We start from the raw sequence: 20,949 nt of genomic DNA, 5'->3' as shown, positions 1-20,949 counted from the left end.
CTGTTATCTACACTGCAAGCCTAAGGAGCTTGGCTACCCATATGAGGAAACATACCTATCATCCTCAAAAGAATGTAGGGGAAGTTGTTTAAGCAAAGAAACACTATTCTCTCTAAAACGTTAAAACCTTCTCATGTAATTTTACTTTTATTAAAATAGATATCCATCCTCTAATCTTTGCTTCTATTTAAAAATTATGGATCAAAATAATGGTAATAATGATCATAAATGAAAAAAGTTTATATATTTAAGATAAGCTTTAAGAAATAAATTACACCAATGACTTACAAGAGCCATTTTTAGTAGTATAAAGAGGTGAATTAATCCTACTCACTAAATTCGCACTTTCCTATGATATTTGAACATATATATCATAAAACTGGTTTTAACAAATAAATCGGAAGATTATAAAATGACTCATCTGAAAGCTTGCATTAGGTAGATTAATTTCGGTTATGTAAAGGAATGTGGTAAAAATCTGAACTGTGGCTCATGAACTGGCAATCCTTTTGCTTTGACTCTCTTAATTAAAATGACTTTGAGCAACCAACTTTAATTCCCATCAAGCTTGCCATGAGTGATTCTTATGGCAGTGTGCTATGGCCTCCCTGAATATCTCTCTTGCCTATGTATATTAAATTAGGTAAAAGGGATTATGGGCCAATGAATATTATACTAATAATAGCTACTTTTAGCAGAGTGATTTCTTGATGTCAATCACTGTACTAGGCACTTTACATTTATTACTTTACTTAATTTACCCACTAATCCTATTATTGTCTTCACTTCACTGATGAGGATCTGAGGCTCAGAGCAGTTAGGGTCACCCAAGTTCATACAATAGTGAATGGCAGAAGCACATACAAATCCAAGTCCCTTTAGTGTCAAAACTTTCCCTTTCCTCCCCTAACCCTCAGCCTCAGATGCTCATCCTGCACTGATTGCCACATCACATAATGATTTCATGTTCGATCTCAGGAATTTACCATCACATCCACAACCGTCAGAAGTGATTCGAAAGCCTTCCTGACAACTGAATTCATAGCCTCCTAAATAGTTGAGGCAGAGTTGGGCACAGCAGGCTTCTCAACTCTCACATTCATCGAGGTCTGAAGGAGAAAAGGACATTTATGTTATTTAAGAGACCGGAATTGAACCAACCCATAGAAGTCGGTTAACTTCCAAGTTACAACTGTTTTTCTGATCATTTTCTGTTTCTCAAGCTACACAGTACAAACATCAAAGAAACTATAACACAAAAGGAATGAGGCCCACATTTGGGTTTGTTTCTTAAATGCTTCTCCTATGCTTGTAAAGCATGTAAATCATCTCCAAGTGCATTGATAAGCACAGGAAAAGAGATATCTGCTATTTTCCCAGTTTAAACAGCAATCTGACTGAATAAACAGAGATCAGAGGACGATGACGACAACAACAACAACAACAGCCAGTCTTGAGAAGAGACAAAAAATTCCACTTCGTGAACATTTTGTAGCTACAGAGGAGGTAGTCTTAGCCTCCATAATGTGTTTGTTCTTCCAGAACTTCAGATGAAAGAACAATCCCAAGTAAATGGAATTCATGTGACTGGCAAGAGAAGTGGTAACTGCAATTGAGAGAGAGGCAGAAAATCATTTTAAATATTATGTTTTTAAATGACAGAATATTTCAGGGCATTTGCTTGAACTATTTGATGATGCTTTGACTGGATGGATGAGTGGGATCTAGGGGGTTTTATCACCATTGGTGACACCATTACTTTGGCATGTCCTATCAGATAAACTGTTTTTAAAATAATTGTTTTTAAGTCTCCTCCAACACTATTATTCTAAAAGTTTACCATCTTGAATGTTGCTTCCTAAGACATAATTGCCTTGAGGAAAATAAACATGCACCAGAAGATGTCCAATCAAAAGCTTTCAGCTGCAAAATAATCTATTTGACCTGAGTTTTGAGGTGATCATTTCTAACATAATTGGCTGAGGAGTGGTGACAGACTCTTCACCCACTATTTCCTTAGGCTACACAGCTGGGAATTGGGTGGTCAGGGTTTTTGGCTATCTGCCCTTGGTTCAGTTTGACCCCCTCTGTTTGTTCAGCTGTTAAGTTGGGTGGCCTTCAGTGCTGACTTTACTGAATTTCATTGTTCCATAACTCCATGAGCAGTCACAGATATAAAAGGTCAGTGTCTCAATTAACCTTGGAAAGGGTACCAATGTAAGAAATGTAGATAAGAAAAAAGAAAGAAAAAAAGTACAATCAATCAGCCAAGGTGAAGGGTCACCATAAAATATCTAAATGAGGGTCATTTGGACACAAAACGTTCTTCCTCTTGCAAAATGTCACAAGCAGTGCTTCTCACAAAGTTCCTCGTGATATTTTTGCCTTTTTTATATTAAACCTTCTTTTGCCCTTTGGATTAAAAGGCATGAATATAGGGGACCAAAACTTTTTTATTGCTTTTTTAAAATGTTTATTTATTTATTTTGAGAGAGAGAGAGAGAGAGCAAGCGAGCATGACTGGGGGAAGGGTGTTGGGTAGGGGGGATCCCAAGCAAGCTTGGTGGTCTCAGCACAGAGCCCAGTGTGGAACTTGATCCCACGAACCATGAGATCATGACCTGAGACAAAACCACAAGTCAGACGTTTAACCGAATGAGCCACCCAGGCGCCACCCCCCCCCCCAATACTTTTTATAAAACTCAGTTTCATTTCATCAAAAACATTATACTTTAGGTTTTTCTTTTTTTTAATTTTAAGATTTTTTTTTCTTTTTTTTTAAGTCTTCTCAGATACCACCAGAGCCTCTAAACATACAGGTCTCAGGATTCCCTGTTCTCAACTAGCACAGAGCACAATTGCATCACATAATTGGAAAATTAGTTCCTCCATCTGACTATCATTTTATGATCCATTTTGGATTTTTCTTCTATTATCATTCCTCTGGGTCTATTTCTAGCGTGTCTCATCTGTAACATCCTCAGTCTGGAACTCACCTGAACATCCTTTCTGCCTCATAAGCCTTTCTTAAAATGCCCTGTCTCTTCAACTTTTGCATCACCTGTTCCCCAAATTTCTATATATTTTTTTCTGATCTTATTTGGTGAGATTTTTGATTGCTTATTTTTCCCTTTTAATTTTCCTCATCTCTATTTTTTCTGACATAAGCCAATATGCCAAATGTTGCAGTGTTACAGAGAAATTCACCTGTATATAAAATTGTAGCCCTAATAATAATTATAATAATAATAAAAGAGTATCAACAAGGCAAATGTAGCAAGGCAAAATAATTTAACATTTCAGCTCTAATTTCAAAAAAGCATCCAAAGTAAACCGTAAGGGATGCCTGGGTGGCTCGGTTGAGTATCTGACTCTCAATCTCAACTCAGGTCTTGATACTAAGGTTATGAGTTTGAGCCCCATGTTGGACTCCATTCTGGGTATGTAGCCTACTTAACAAAACAACAGAAAAAGTAAACCATAAAAGAACTTGAGCTTTTATATTTGTTCCCCATATATGACCACTGAATAAAGCTCCAAAGGTTAGAAATAAAAAAAATATTTCCTAACAATTACCAATTGTTAAATTTAGTGAACTTACTGCCTGTCAGGCACTAATGTTTTGGATAGCCACTTAACACGTCTCTAAGTTTTAGCCCTAATAAAATCTGCATTTGGGTAAGACTGAACATTTGCAGATTAGATGACTGATTTTCACATTTATTTGTATATTCAAATATATTTTGAAAAGCTAATCTTAAAATAAGCTAAAAAATTATTTAGTTTCCTTTATGCATGAATGTTCTTATAAAGCATCCATGGCTTTAATCTGTTCTCAGGCAAATAAGCAAAGTATGTGTATGTATACTCCAAACAAATCATTGCCTTTACTCAAGTGAATATTTGGACTTAAGGAATGAGTATTATTTATTGTTGGAAGATGAAATAAACTTGAGCCATAAACAGTACAACCTCATGCTGACTGCTGAAATATTACAAATACGTACTTTTTCCACATTTTGACCCTGGCAGATGTTATTTTTTTTTTCTAGCTGTAAATAAGCGCTTCACTGAATTGTACTTTTCAAAGAATAAGGAAAGACACCAGATTGTAAGTTGCAGAGGTTTAGCAAAATTCCAGTTTCTCTTATCCAACAGTCAAAAGAGAAAGACAGGTAGAAAGGAAGGAAGGGAGGAAGGAAGGAACAAGGGAAGGGAGGGAAGGAGGGAGGAAAGAAGAAAGTCTTTTATATTTTCCAGAAATAAAAATGTTAGCAAGGTAGAAAAATATAAGCGTATTGGCAAGGGAAGTAATTGGTTTCATTAAGTTAACCACTGTAGACTGGGAAAAATGCAGAAAGCAATGTTGGATCAAGAAATATGTGTAATGACATTGTTTTGGTTAAATAATTTATGAAACCAGAATACTTCAAAATCCCTTTAAGTTCACTCTGTCATGTTATAGTGCCAAAATAAAAGATCCCAAATACTTTGACCTCTGTAATTCACCTCTTCTTTTATGATACTTCAATTTGTCTCTAACCACATTGAGTAGTATGAAATGGTCAAAGATTTTTTTTCAGATTCATATTATAATTTTTAAGAAAGGTGATATAAAGTATTCCAAAAGAGAACAAGCAAATAGGGTATTACAATTCCTGAATAATGGCAAATTGCTTGAGGGGCTTAGAGGTTCTCTCAGAACCAAAGCACATAGTAATACAGTTTGATGCTCACTATTCCTATTTTTAGTAGATATTCCTTTTTCTCAGAAGCTTTGGATTAAACATTTCATATGGAACAAGGTTAAGGTGGAGTTTATTCTTATTTTCCCGTATGATCAAAGTCTAATAATATGTTGGAAAAATTATTCACTAAGAATGGGCTTGAGGTGGGATTTCCAAAGAATAATATCTTTTAAAGTTTTCTTTTGGAAATATAGCTACTTGCAATACCAAAGTTGCACATGTACCCAAATCATCACCAAGCTGAAAATCAATGGTTTAGTTTCTGCTTGAGGTAAAGCAGGGTGTATATGTTGTTTGAATCATAAATTACATTAAATGGTTAGATAGGCCCTGCAAGATTTTCTTGACATAAAACTATTAAGTCGATATATTTTGTTAAAATGTTTTAAATCTTTAATTTCAAAATAAATACCTAAATATAATGATGTCTTCTGCCAAGAAATCTTTCTTTTACATTTATCCAGTAGCCAGAGATACTATTCAATTCACTTCTCCTTGCATACTACAGCCACAAATATGTATTAGAGATGAAAGGGCTAGATGAATCCAGGGCAAATTCTGAAGATGGCATTTACCATACATTACCTATGCATGTTTTCTCATCTGAATCAAGCTGGTGTCCATGGTTACAGGAACAATGGGGGGCCCCCCCAAGTACATGCTCTCAGTGATGGGAACAACCACCATTGTTCTCTTTACAGCTATTGACAATTTCCAATGCAATCCCTTTCCAAAACAAGCAAAAGAGAGTTATTAGCATAACAACAGGGAAACCTGAATATATGTTAATAATGGGTACACTCTGTTAGGAGGATGACAAACTTTATTGGAAATTTATCAACACTCTAGACATATAAAACTGAGGGCTATTAGGCATTGTAAATGTCTATACCTTATCCAAAATAAACCTATAAATAATGTTAAACTGATGAAGTGATACAGAAAAGTAATGAGTCCACCAGTGGTTATTAAACACTCTTCTTAAAAGACAGTTACCTCTGGGAATTTTCAGTATTTTCAGGATATAAAAAATACGCACATTGAATCGATGATCAGAACGCAAGTAGGTTGTTTGCCAGTTGACGCATCTGTTCTCAAGCTAATGGTATGTTATTATCTGTCCTTTTTTAGAGGCTGTAAGTACATGAAAATAATGTTAAAAATAGCCTTACAAAAGTATGATCACAAAACCAATGAATGAGCTGATCATTCGTAGTAACTAGTATTGCGTTGATGTGCTAATTAGTTTTGATATATATGAGCATCACTTATTACATAAACATACTATGACTTTGAAAAACAATTTGCTGATCCTGGTACATGCAACTAACTATAGGCATTTAGGGGGACACTGGCCTCAGCATATGGATACCAATTGTCCTAAGCACACAGGCATTGTAATCAATCATTTTCTAAGTGAGGAAATGAGAAATAAAGAATGCTTTGAATCACTGTTAAAAATACAGAATCTGGGTATTCTGCTATTTTCACCACTGGCCACTATAGTTCTTCATTTGTGTTGCCTGGACCCACCTCTTCTTAATAAGAGTGTTTATATTGGTTCATTTCCTTCCATTCTTAACTACTGAAGAAGAGAGACAGGAAAGAAGAGGAAAAGGGTACCAGGGATTCAGTACCCTTGAAGGCCTGTATCAGCATTCAAACGGTCTTGATCCCTGCTGCAGCGCCTGTATGGTAATAGCTCCCGGGCCCCCAGCCTCAGTCTCTGGTAGGAGCCGCCCTATGTGCTCCTCTGCAGAGCACTCAGCGCTCATCCTGTCATTGGGCTCATCCCTCTGTGCCATCATCATCCTGCATCACCCAGCTCATCGCAGATGTTCAAAAATAGGTTTCGAATGATTGAATAGACAAAAGGATTATGCTAATCAATTTGTTATTGAAAATAAGGACCCCTTTGGGTTTAGAAACAACTACTTTAGCACTGAAGGAAATTCGAAAGCTAAAGGAAAGATCAAAATAATGAAGAGGACTGATATTTTTATAACATGTTAACATATACTCTTTAAGGAGACATACTTTAAATTATGGCTCCTATTCTTGTTATTTTCTGTGGACAATGCAGTTCTCAGACTGCTGGTGGTAATTTAATTTAAATATAAATTACATTGTTGTAACCTTTATTAAAGAATACATGAAACTAAAACAAGTGCATACTTAGATCTATTATAACTGCCCACTAGAAGTAAGCTGAGATTTTGCGTCCTTGATACTGGTGTTAAATAATTCTCAACCATCTTACTTTAAAAAAAAAAAAAAAACTTTAAAAAAACTTTAAAAAATGATCCTTGTAGTTTGTCACAGAGAGCAAATAACCATTATTTATTCAACATATTAAGTGTACACTAAATTGCTTGGTAATCTGGGGAAGTCTTATTTAACCACGCTGGATCTGGAATTTTCCAATTTATTTATTTACTTTTTTAAAGTAGGCTCCACGTTCAGCATGGAGCCCAATGTGGGGCTAGAACTCAGGACCCTAAGATCAAGACCTGAGCTGAGATTAAGAGTCAGATGATGAACTGACTGAGCCACCTAGACACCCCAGGAATTTTCCGATTTCTAATCATGAGTCAGTGATAGTGTATTTATACCACTCCATAAAGATTTCATGTTTATGCTATACTGTGTTTTGAGAGCCTCTGAGGAGAAATTGGACAAACACAAAACATTGTTTTCCTAGGAAAAAACTAAAACAATATTTTCCTAAAATATACTTGTTATCCGAAGGACACATAATTCATCCTTAAATGTTACCATGTTCTGAAAACACTTCCTCCACCTACAGGTTTTGAAGCCACCCAAAACATCAGTTTTCACCAAGAAAGTTTTGTGTGTCAGTAAATATTGAGGCCTAGTGAGACCTGCACAAAGAACTTAGCCAAATATTCTCAAAAGGGAAAAAAAATGTAAAAATACACTTCTACCAAACGTATTCAACTCTAGGGCAAATTGCCCTACCAAGTAAATTCTACCAAAAGCCTGTACCTCATAAGTCATTAGCAATAATGGCCCCCTCTTTCATGACAACTAAAAATGCACCAGTCAGACTGCAAGAGATCTTATTTCAGACATTTGTAAAGTATACTCATTTCCTAAACCTCCTAAACCTCTGGCCGCATTAAAAAGTCAAAATATTAATAAGAAAGAAAAACTCATCCACATTTCTCTCTGCTTGAAAGGACTCCTCAGGGCACTGAGAGAAAGACTCACTTCAGAAGTTGTATCGTAATTAGCAGTTAATTCTTCTCTCCTGTCCTATTAGTTTGCTCTTGAAAAGACAAATACCACCAAAGCAAAACTGCCTTGTCTTTAAGCAATAGAAATATACCATCGGAACTCACGGCTACACTGGCAACCCAAGCATTAAAGAAACATAGAATTTTGTGCAGTGGAGATGAATTCTTTAAATTCTTTAGTGACCCTAAAAATGTCTCTTCATGAGACAGCGTAGGGAAGAACACAAATTTGTTTATTCTATTTATCACTATCATTCCTCCTTGATTAAATTAATAAGTAGGCACACAATGTATACAAATGCATGAGAAAGTTGAAAGGACAGTATATTTGGAGCCTAAAGACCCCAGTTCAAGTCCCAGTGCTGTCACTTACCAATTTTGTGTCATTGAGTTTTTGGCTCCAACATTGAATTGATAGTTTTCTAAGGTATGGAGAACAGGGAACAGCATATTTGGAACTGAGACTGGAAATCAGCAGTTCTGTTTTGTAATGCCTATCAGTCAAGCAAGTGGAGACAAGGAGTACACAGTTTGATATATTCACATATAGTGAACGGAAGAAGAGAAATGAAATATAAATTGGACATTTAGAGAGGGGAAAGAGATGGAAAGGAAACCAGGAAAATGTGAAAACATGAAAGAGAAGGAAAATGTTTTGAGAAGAAGGTTGGGGGCACCTGGGTGGCTGAGTTGGCTAAGAGTCCAACTTGATTTCAATTTAAAATGAAGAAAAGTGAGACATAGAAAGGTTTAACTTCTGGCACCTGGCTGACTCAGTCCATTCAACATCTGGCTCTTGATTTTGGCTTAGGTCATGATCTCATGGTTCATGAGATTGAGCCCTGTGTAAGGCTCTGCACTGACAGTGTGGAGCCTGTCTGGGATTCTCTCTCTCCCTCTCTCTCTGCCTCTCCCCTGCACACGTGTGCGTGCTCTCTCTCTCTCCAAAATAAATAAATAAACATTTAAAAAAAGAATAAGAACAGGGGTTAGTCAAGTGTGTTGAATGCTGCTGACAGGTCAAGTTGGATAAAACCAGAGATGCTAACAAGCAGCCTGGCAGCATGGAAGCTATGGATGACTATGAGTGGGTAGAGATGAGATGTGATTAGTCTTGGACAATGGGAGAGTGCAAGATGAGGAGAAAACAGTGGCTAAGTGATAAAAAAGTTTGATGAAGGGGATCAGACTGAACCTATAGTGGGGCATGGACTCATAGGAGGGTACTTTAAAGACAGGAGATACTAGACCATGTTGATAGGCTGATGAGAGTGTTCCATTAGATAACTGCAATAGCAAAGATACTGAGATAATGAGAGAGAATGGAATCTGAAGTATAGTAGAGAAAGCGGCCTTTGATAGTACTAGGACCACTTCCTTTATATTAACAGGGGTGAAGTCTTTTTCATGAGATCCTATGGGGTATTTTGGGTCAATTGCTAACTTGACTGGTAGTTTGCATTCTCTTCCCTGATGACGTAAGAAACAAGGTAAGGATAAAGGCAAAAACAGGGGTAATATAAAAATTTGAAGCACAAAGAGAAGGTGTTCGAATTCCTTTTGATGAGGATAGAAATAGACATATTCTGATGGTATAGATTGTTGCAGTCATGCTGCATAATCATTGGAGATTTATGGTCTTGAATTCAAAGTAAAACTAATTAACATGGTTGTGTTCGGAACACAACACAATTTACCTGGTAGAGAAAGAAGGGAGGAAGTCAGTGACAGAAAGGCAGAGTCTAAAGATGAAAGAAAATGCACTGTTGATATACCCTGATTACATAAGAAGAAGCAGAGGTGGATAAATCAGCCAAAGAAATAAGAAAAAAAAAACTTCTGTCATTTAAAAGAAGAGGGAAGAAGTGGGGGAAGAGTGAGTTAGAGAAATGTTGAAGCAGAGAACATGGAATTTGAGGGAATTTGTATCAGATAATTTTAAGCTTAGCAAAGCAGAAAGTGCATTATTCATCTATAGGTTGAGTAGTGGACCAATGGAGAAGACACGAAACAAAATAGACATAATAGCTATTAATAGCAGTTAATAATTCCACATATTAACATTTTAACATATTCACAATAAGAGCTCTATTAAATTGTATAATGGAGCCTAGGTGAGGAAAGGCTAAAGTTAGATGACATGGACCATCTTTTTTTGAGTAAGAAGAAGAAAAGGGGTACACAGATGAGCCAGTGAAAGAGAATGCAGTCAGAAGAAGCTGCTTAAAGCTCTTCATGCCTCTTTAAAGGCATGATGGAAAGGGGCCCCTGGGGGGGGCTCAGTCAGTTAAGCATCCGACTTCGGCTCAGGTCACGATCTCACAGTCTGTGAGTTCAAGCCCCATGTCGGGCTCTGTGCTGACAGCTCAGAGCCTGGAGTGTGCTTCGGATTCTGTCTCTCTCTCTCTCTCTCTCTCTCTCTGCTTCTCCCCCACTTGTGCTCTGTCTGTCTCTCTCTCTCTCAAAAACAAATAAAATGTAAAAAAAAAAAAAAGGCATGATGGAAATGAACAGAAATGGGAAAGGGAGAAGAGCTGATGTGAAAAATACACATTAGAGCATCTGATGTGCCAGGAACGCTATTTCAATCATGAGCTGCTCCTGTACGTCACCATCACTAGCTCCTTTTCCTGGTATTTTACATTGGAGTTATTAGTGTTCAATAAATACTGCATGGCAGAGGTGATGAAGGTGGGCAGACTCCTCACGAAGGAGAGCTGTGGGTCCAAAAGAGCCCTGGATCACAAGCCTTGAGACAGCCCTTACTGTGTACACTGTGGTCATTATGCCAACCATTTTCTGTGGAGTCTGGGCCCCTGTTTCCTCAAACCACAATGAGGGTGTTGGACTTCTAAGATCCCACTCTTACCACACCCCAGGGGAAAACATTTCCAGAAGCTTCTGCTTTGGCAAGTTATGCAGTACAGTTCTTTTGTTTATTACTCTTGTTTAATATTTGTAAAATGCAACACATTTCCTGGGCTTCTATTGCTGCCACTTACTGTAACACTGTTTTCCATCAGCTCCCAGCTCGAAGCCGGGGTGTCAGGCACATGTGAAAGGTCCCATTGTGTTCATGCAGTGACGGCTGCAGTGAGCCAGCCCTTCAGCACACTCATTTATATCTGCAGAAAGAGATACACGGCAGCTATGTTTTCAGGGCCCAAATCGACATTTATTTGTAAACTATAAACATGAGCTAAAGCGTCTCCTTCCTCTCAACCCCAGACATGAAGCATACAGTAAAATACCACACAGGCACCACATTTGCAAATAAACCAACTGCTAATTGTATTTTCTCAAGTGCTGGTCTAATGCTCTCAAATACTTCTATCAGAATCTACTAATATTTATTAATTGGGAGAACGAGGAAAGGAAATAATTAAAAATTATACCTTATCTGTTCCCTAATAATATAGGGAGAAGTCATCCTAATTTTCCTGTAGGAATACATATCACATTCTTAACCAAAAATGGTATCTCCCTCATTTAAGGTAGACAGGACATGTGGACCAGGCAGATTTGGGGCCTTCATGTGTAGCAATCCATGGTCTATGCTCTACCTGATTGCCACAGGGCAGTGCCATTTAAACAAGGATGCTCCCTCCTTGTCCTGACACTGAGAGCCTGTTCCATTCAGTGTAACTTCATTCTGTGGTCCAGATAGTCCCTGTTCTTTCCCTTCAAGTCGATAGGTCTCAACATCATTTTCCCAAGGAGTACTTATTCTTGTACTGTCCTGCGTGTCATCTGCAAGGGCATTCATGAGAGATACTCATTCCTCTGAGATATTTGTAAAATTCTAAGTGGACAGTAATTTGGGGGATAGACTTTCTGGGAATAATGAATCAGACACTAAAATAAAATTTTGAAAGAGATTGTATCTAGATACATATAGATAGCTGTATATATCTATACACGTATGTATTTGTCGACTTTCCACAAATATTTAATAAGGTCCTAGTCTGTGCCGGGTGCTAAGTTAGGTAAATGCTGTGTAAACAGAAGACCAAGGCAGAAATGGTCTCTGTCAGAAAAGTATATTAGCACCATCAACAGAAAATTGTATCTTAGTTTTGGCTTAAAGAAGAAAAAAAATAACTATGCAGTAACTTTTAGACCTAATTCTTTTTCAGTTTCTCAATGTGTTTATCCATCCCATAAGTCAGGAAATATTTTGGTATATTCATAATTAATCCAAATAAACTGTTTCTCATTTCATGAAAATGTCATGATAAAAATGAAGGATTCTGTGATTTCTCTGAAGTTATTAAAACAAAGACTGTCCCACAGGAATGATTTCATTTATTAGTTCTGGTTATGGAATAATTTGTCACTTTCATCTTTGAATTGAAGCATGTCTGTTTTGCTATTTCTAGGAAACAGAAATATGTAACCTTGTATTTATAGTTTCTTTCTTTTTGGTTTTAATTATTTCTAACTTCTGAGAACACTCATTTGCACGTACTTGTGTTTCAAAGGTTATCCCCCACTTTCTGTAGCCTGTAATGAAAAGCACCCTGTGTAGTTATGAAAGGTTTTGAATATTAATTCTGGAATTCACTTCATAATGAGAAACAGAAAACAAAAGCATTAATTCTGAAACTACACCAGACCGTTTCTTTTGTAACTAAAATTTCACTGAGTTGTTATAATTTCACAAAAATACCTTTCAGAATGATCAAATGTGATTATAGGTGTTCTTTTTAAAGCATAAATGAAAACACCTTTCTCCCAGCAGTTCTGACTATTCAAAACTGAATTACAACAAGATTTCAAACAATTACACAATTAAGCCATCAGCTTCAACCTTCTACCTCCACGGACCTTGTGTCTTCAGACAGCTGGTACCCCGGGCAAACAGACACACCTGGCCACACCATTCTCATCTGACAGATGTGAGGACATCCATTCCCACCCGCGCAGTGGTCCATCTCTGAAAGCAATTGAGCAGTGGTAGTTTATAATTCATTAACTTCATAAAGATATACAAGGTGGACAGGTGGAGAGAGGTAAAGAGGGAACTGGGCCCATGGGGTTTCTCATCTAAAGATGGTAAGGACTCTGGACTTCCCACTTCCAGAAAGAACTAATCCCATAAAAAGTTTCCCATTTTGTGATCTGAACTCTGAAATCTCAACAGATTTAAATATGGACTCGAGCCAGAGAAGAATTACCTTAATTTCACTCTTTCCAGAATATGCCTTCTGCCCTCTGGTACCAAAAGTTCAACAGAGTCAGCATGAACATTACCATATACTCTTTCATTTTCTCCTTCTCTCCCAACCATTTTACTCCTTTGGGCATTAGAATCATCTTTTATCTACTCTGGGTCACCTTTGCCTTTGGATAAGCAACCATGGTGTGAGAAGAAGGGAGGCTGAAGCAACAGAGGAGAGTCTTAGCCATAGCTCCCATAGCTGGGTGAGACGGAATATAGTTCAGATCCCACTGTAATTAAGTCATGTGGCCTCCTTCTCACCCTTGCTTGCTCCTGTCTTAATCAGTCTTAGTCAAATTCTCTGGAAGTCTGGAATATTGTGAAGTCATATATCCTATCAGGAGTACCTCAATATAGAGCTTATTTGTTGATTTTGACAAGCTGCTGGGGTAGAACTGCAGAATTTCTGCTCCTGTCCTCATACTTTTTTCCCCTATAATACACAGAGTATATAAATCAAAACAATATATAGAGCCACTCTGTCCCCACATTGGCCTAGTTTTAACCCAACCACTACCACACGTAAATGCTTTCATTAGTTTTTTGGTTTTTTTTTTTTTTTTTTGTGTGAATCATTTCAGACTTTGTTTTCAAAAATGTAATACATATACGCACAGCCATATATATATATATATATATATATATATGTATATATATATATTTACCTTTCACAGTTACAGTACATAGTATTATACTTTTTGCTTTTATGATATAGAGAAATTAAGTTGAAATTGTAGACTAATTTGGGGGAGTATTGTCATTTCAACAATTTTACAGCATCTGATCCATGAACATGAGATGTCTTTCCATTTATTTTAGGTATTTAATTTGTTTCAAAATGTTTTATAGTTGTTAATATATAAGTTTTGTACTTTTTTGTTAAATTTATTCTTAAATATTTTACCCCTTTTGATGCTGTTGCAAATAGAATTGTTTAATTTCACTTCTGGATTATTCATTGCTAGTATATAGAAAACCAATTGACTTTTACATGTTCATTTTATATCCTTCAACTTTGCTGAATTTCTTCATTAGCTCTACTAGGTTTTGTAAGTGAATTCCTTAGGGTTTTCTATACACAAATCATGTCATCTACAAATGGAGAGATTCCATTTCCTCCTTTACAATCTTGATGCTTTTCCTCTTCTCTTGCCTTATTTTTCTGGTTAGAACCTACAGTATAATGTTGAATAGAAGTGGCATGAACAGACATCCTTGTCTTATTCCTGATCTTAGGGGGAAGGTTTCAGTATTCACTATTAAGTGTAATGCTATCTGTAGGTTTTTCATAGGTTCCCTTTCTCAGGTTGAGAAAGTTCTCTTCTGTTTTAAGTTTGTTGAATTATCATGAAAGGATGCTGGATTTTGTCAAGTGTTTTGTTTTGTTTTGATTTCTCTTCTTGAATCTATTGGGATGAGATGATAATGTGGTTTTTGTATTTTATTCTATTTATATGGTATATAGCATTAATTGATTTTGAGATGTGGAACCAACCTTGTTTTTCTGAGATAAATCTTACTTGATCATAGTGTATAATCCCTTCTAAATGTTGTTGGATTTGGTTTCCTAATATTTTGTTTAGGATTTTATATCTACATTCATAAATATATTTGTTTGTTGTTTTCTTTCTAGTGTTATCCTTGTCTGGTATTGCTATGAGGGTAATTCTGACTTCATGGAATGAATTGGAAGTGTTCTCTTCTCTTTCATATTTTTAAATAATTTGTAAAAATTTGTACTAATTCTTCTTAAGCATTTGGTATAATTCACCATTGAACCCATCTGGACCGGAGTTTTCTTTTTGGGAAGTTTCAAAATTACTAATTCTATCTCTTTACTTATTATATATCTAACTCAGTGTGCTCCCGAATTTCACAAAAAATAAAATTTGGTGGAATTTTTGGTTTTGTTTTCTTTACTGTGTCTGTATTTTTGTCACAGGTTAAGAGACCTACACAGCTATGTTTATGCCAGAAACTTAATTTACTTAATCTATATCCCCTGCTACCAACTCTTCAGACAGTGGGATAGGTAACGTCTCCTCTGAACTCGGGAAAGTGAGGGGTCATTTCTGCCAGATGTAAAATTATGAAGTAGATTGCAATTATGTTTGATATGTTCTTCTCATTGACCACTGTCTCTGGGAACACCTTTTCTAGATTCACTTTAATCATCTATTGCCCTAACGCCTTCTTGATGTCCAGGTCTCAATAGAAGGGGTTACCCTCCCAGAAAGTGGCTATATATAGTCCTATAGGAAGCCCTACTACTGTCAGAGGTCCCTTTTGTTTGGGGGACTGGTTTTTAACTGTGGACTTAACTCATTTGAATTAGGCATGAAAGAACTGTAAAATAAAACTTCTACAATGCAGCATTTGGTAAAACTTTTATTTTCAGCTGCAGAACATAGAAGGATATTTAAGGGTAGCATGTGGGACACAAGTTATATTTTCAGTCAAGTTCCTAATGCTTCTTTTGTATAGAGATAAAGGGCAGTACTCTTTATATAGTGGAACTTAAATAGGACCTGTTCAAGCTTGGCTTGTGATTCTGAAAGACTAACCATGAATGGCCTTACTTTTACCATAAACAATTAGAAAACCAGAGTAAAATATATGAAACAACTGTTTGTAGATATTGGACCTCAAAGAGCACAGGAGTGGAAACCTTGAGTGAAGAGAAACAAAGGAAGCTAAATTACTGCTTTGGGTTTTGCTGGAGACCATTTCTGGGTTACAGCACAAGAAAGAGAAACCAAAAGAGAGCTCAGTGATCCTGCTAAATTAAGGAGACAAATCAGAGTTTATGATTATCAAGGAAACTATAATTTGTGGAATGTTAGAAGGGGCAGGGTGAGGTGGGAAAGACAGTGCTGCACAGAGTGGGAGGAAGAACCCTCCAGAAATCTATATACGTATCCTTTTGAATTTTTCACTAAATATTAATCCATATATACATAGGGTAAATCTCCATGAGGCCAGGCAAAGAACAAAGAATTAGGGAAGCTGTAAGTCAAACAATTCCCAAAGCACACTGAGAGCCAAGTATCAGTTAGTTCTTATCAGCCAGACTGGGGAAATACTGTTGATCACATGGAGCTTTCAACAGAGATCTCACAAGGGCCATGACTCAGCAGTAGGACTAATCTAACCCCATAGTAAAGTCAATTCTAGATTAAATTTAACAAAGCTTAAAAACAGCACTTGATAGGATCAAACTGATTTGCAAGTAACCTAGCTTGGCACCCAGAAAAAAAACACAATACTTTTAAAGAACAAAAGCTAGCCTTCAACAGTATGAAATGAATAATGTCCAGCATCCCATAAAAGGTTAACAAACATGTGACAGTGTAAGCAAATGTGACCCATATCCAGGAGAAAATTCATTTAATAAAAACAGACTTACAAATAACAGATGATGAAATCAGCAGATAAGTACATTAAAACAGAATTATAAATAAACCTAATATGCCCAATGATTTAACGAAAAATGTGCATTTAATGAGTAGAGAAAGAGAAGATACATAAAAAAAAAACCTACTAAAGGGAACTTTTAAAGCAGAGGAAGATGAGATTTGAAATGGAAAGTTCACTAAATGGTATTATCAGCACATTACATAATTAGAAAATTATTGAACTAAAAACTTAGCAGTATAAATTATCCAAAATGAAGAACAGAGAGAACAAAAAAGACTAAGCAATTTAAATACACAAAGTCTGGTAACTAGCAAAGCAATATTAAGCAGACAATATCACATTTTAAAAGGAGCTTCTCTAGTCAAACGATCCGAAATAGACAGCCTAATAAGAGAGAAAACTTTCAGAAAATGACTGCCTTGCTATAGCCAGACACCATAGAAAAAAAAATGTGACCCAACCTCCACCTAAAACACCAAAGCCTACACTTTCCCCTCAACAGGATGTAAAGGATGTAAAGCTATTTGGGGACAGTAAAAAGATACACCTATACCTCCTACCCAAGTGGTACTGAAAGAAAGTTAGCATTCCCATCCAGTGAAGAAGTAATGAGGCATACATTTTTTATGAGAATTAAAAGCCAGGTGATGGTAAACTTGGACTTCTACTCCCGCTGAGTAGTAAAAAGTGGTACTCTCCCCACTCTATTTCCCCCTTCCAGAGTAGTGTCAAAGGAAACCATTTAAAATATAAGGGGTACATAAGATCCAGAGTCTAATAACATAATATGCAAAATGTCCAGTTTTCAGTAGAAAATTCCTCATTATGCCAAGAACTAGGAAGATATCAAGATTGAAAAAGTGAACCAATAAATGCCAACACCAAGATTTTGGAGATCTTAATATTATATAACAAAGATTTTAAACCAGCCATCATAAAATTGCTTTAATAAGCAATTACAAATATTCTTGAAACAAATGAAAATGAAAATTTGAGAACTGAAGAACACAACAACCAAAAATCTCAATGCATTGGCAAAAAGGTAGGATGGAGAGGACAGAGGAAAGAATCAGTGAATTGGAAGATAGAACAATAGAAATTACCCAAATGAACAACAGAGATAAAAGAATGGAAACAAAACAAAACAAAATTAAAAAAAGAGAGAAAAGAATGGAACTTTAGAGAACCATGGAAATATAACAAAGATATAACATTGTATAAACATCAATATCTTAGGAGATAGAAGAAATAGGGTGGGGCTGAAAATGTGTTCAAAGAAATAAAGCTGAAAATTTCCCAAATTTGGCAAAAGACGTAAATCTATCGATCCAAGAAGTTGAATAAAGCCCAAGCAAATTAAACCCAATGAAATACATACCAAGACACATCATAGTCAAACTTCTGAAAAGTAAAGACAAAAGAAAAATCTTTAAAGCAATGACAGACTTCATCTGTAAAAAAAACAAAAAGGGAAATAATAGATTTTTCAGCAGAAATCATAGAGCCTTGGAGAAAGTGACATTTTTCAACCACTAAAAGAAAACAATTCAGAATCTTCTATGCAGCAAAACTGCTCTTCAGAAATGGAGGGGAAACTAAGACATCCTTGGATAAGGGAAAACTAAGGGAATTTATTAACTCTAAGACAATATATAAAGGAAGTTTTCTACATAGAAAGGAAATGATTAAGAAAAAACAATTATAAAACATCAGGAAGAAAGAGCAAAATAAGGAAAAAATATCCAATAAACTTTCCTTCCCCTCCTGAGACTTCTGAATCATAATGGCTAAAGCAAAAATTATATTATATGATATGGTTCTAAATGAACATAGAAAAAAAATTTTAAACAATTATATATAAGTGGAGAAAATTAAACAGAAAGGAAGTTAAGTGTTCTACACCTCACTTAAATTGGTAAAAGTATATGACTGGTAGGTAATTTAGTTATACAGAAAATAATACAGGGAGGAATGAGTAATCAATAAAGAGCTATATAAAGAGATACAGTCAAAACTGCTATAAATAAAACAAAACAGAAATCTAAAAATTGTTAAAGTAACCACAGTAGGACAGGAAAAAAAGATACAGCAAAAATAAAAACCAAAAACAATAAAGAGAAAAAAGAAATGGTAGACAAGGTGTAACATATCAATAACTACGTTAGTGTAAATGGCTTAGTATACCAATTAAAAGGCTCAGATTTGAAGAGTGGATTAAAAAATATCACCCAACTATATACTCTTACATGAAACTCACTTCAAATATAAACATATAGGCAGATCAAAAGTAAAAGAATGGCCGGGGCGCCTGGGTGGCTCAGTCGGTTAAGCGTCCGACTTCGGCTCAGGTCACGATCTCGCAGTCCGTGAGTTCGTCGGGCTCTGGGCTGATGGCTCAGAGCCTGGAGCCTGCTTCCGATTCTGTGTCTCCCTCTCTCTCTGCCCCTCCCCCGTTCATGCTCTGTCTCTCTCTGTCTCAAAAATAAATAAAAAACATTAAAAAAATTTTTTTTTCAAAAGTAAAAGAATGGGGAAAATATATATCATGCAAAAACTGATTACAGGACAGTAGAAGTGGCCATATTGTCAGATAAAGTCTATCTCGTTCAAAGAAAATTTCCCAAATCAGAGACATTATGAAATAATAAAGAATAATAAAATGGTCAATCCACCAATAAGACATAATACTAAATGTATACACACCAAAACACTGAATTGCAAAATATGTGATAGAAATGAAGGAGAAATAGGGGAGGAGCCAAGATGGCAGAAGAGCATGGAAATGTTTTGTGTGTCTTGAGTCCATGAAATATAGCCAGACCAACACTAAACCATCCTACACACCTAGAAAACTGATTGGAGGAAAAACACAACAATCTGTACAACCTGAACTACAGAATTCAGCAGGTACATGGCCTGGAGAGGTGAATTTGGGGAGCGAGAAGCCGTGGAGGGCAGGGAACCGCTTTTGCGGGTGGAGAGAGGATGGAGACTGGGGAAGCGGGGAGAATACGGGAAAAGCACCCTTCCCCAAAAGCAGCTGGAGAGAAAGTGGAAAATTGGAAACAGCTGCAGGGACTAGACTAAAAAGGGAGAAAGGAGAAAGGAGAGGGTTTAAATTCCATTAAGACTGTAAACAAGGGGAGCACAGAGGCTGCAACTCCGCAGCTCGGTACCTGGCGGTGCTCTGGCGGGAAGGGCGAATCCCCAGGAACAGAGTGGGGTCCGGGAGGTTCTCGGGCCACACGGGGAAAAGTGGTTCCACTGCTGGAAGGACATTTGGTAGAGACTGTTGAAGCCCCCTGGGTCCCAGCAGACCCCAATAAATGGCCACATTCGCTGGTGCTAGAATAAGGTCGTTAAGGGTGAAGGCTGGTGCCAGATGTGTGTTGTGATTTTCCATTATCCCTCAAATGCTGCTGCTACACTATCTCGCGACCTTTTTCTGGGGCGGGCTGGCACCTGGCCACAGTCTCAGGGCACCGGCAGCAGCAGGGTCCAGCAAGCATTCCTAAGTGCAGCTGACATTCGGCCATTGCTCAGTGAGACCCTCACACAGAGGGGCGGAACGAGTCAAAGCCGCAGTCCTTCAGAAGTAAGGGGCCATGGAAAACAGTTGCACCTGAGACAAAACTCAGGCGAGAGGTACTGCCTGGGGCTTGGTCACGGACAGTGAAAAATGCAGGGAGTGGATGAAAGCTGAAGACAGAGGACAGGTGCACGATTGCTGATCCGGGAGAACAGCGATCCGATACTACAGACTGGGTAGCTGGGTGATGCCATTTTCATCACTCCCGCGCATGCACATACGCACCTAAGAGCGTCATATCAATCCACTCCAGTAGGCTAGCAGCGCCATCTAGTGGACAGCAAAGCTGTTACACTGAGCCCTACCCAACTGGGCCAACTTCGGTCTTCAAGAACACAAGTCTCACTGCCAGCTTAGTTTATGGACTATAAAGCGCTACATAGACTGACATTTAGGGGAAAATGAAGTAATTTCAGTCCTACTTCAATCTGTTAGCAGGTTCATCTATTCAATTTTCTTTTTTTTTTCTTTTTTCCTTTTCTCTTTTACACTTCTTTTCTTTTTCTTGAATACAGAAAGAGAAAAAATTCATTTTTATTTTCAATTGTTATTAAAAATATTTTTCTTTAGTTTTTATTACTATACTTTTTACTTTTGTGTAAATTTTTTCAAATTCTATTTACTTCCATCATTTTATTTTAGTCTACTTCAGTGTATTCACCTTTTCAAGTTTTCAAACAATTTCCTTTTTTTCCTTTGTTTGTCTTTTTTCTCTTT

General features: G+C 36.8%; 1 pseudogene; it reads right to left on the bottom strand.

Moving 5' to 3' along the window:
* The window catches only part of LOC115522848, a 161,525-nt pseudogene that overhangs the window by 21,825 nt on the left and 118,751 nt on the right, over nt 1-20,949 (bottom strand).

The sequence above is a fragment of the Lynx canadensis genome, chromosome C2 (genome assembly GCF_007474595.2).
Source record: "Lynx canadensis isolate LIC74 chromosome C2, mLynCan4.pri.v2, whole genome shotgun sequence".
In the NCBI taxonomy this organism is placed as follows: domain Eukaryota; kingdom Metazoa; phylum Chordata; class Mammalia; order Carnivora; family Felidae; genus Lynx; species Lynx canadensis.
Note: the sequence above shows the minus strand (reverse complement) of the source record. Positions and strands in the feature narration are given on the sequence as shown.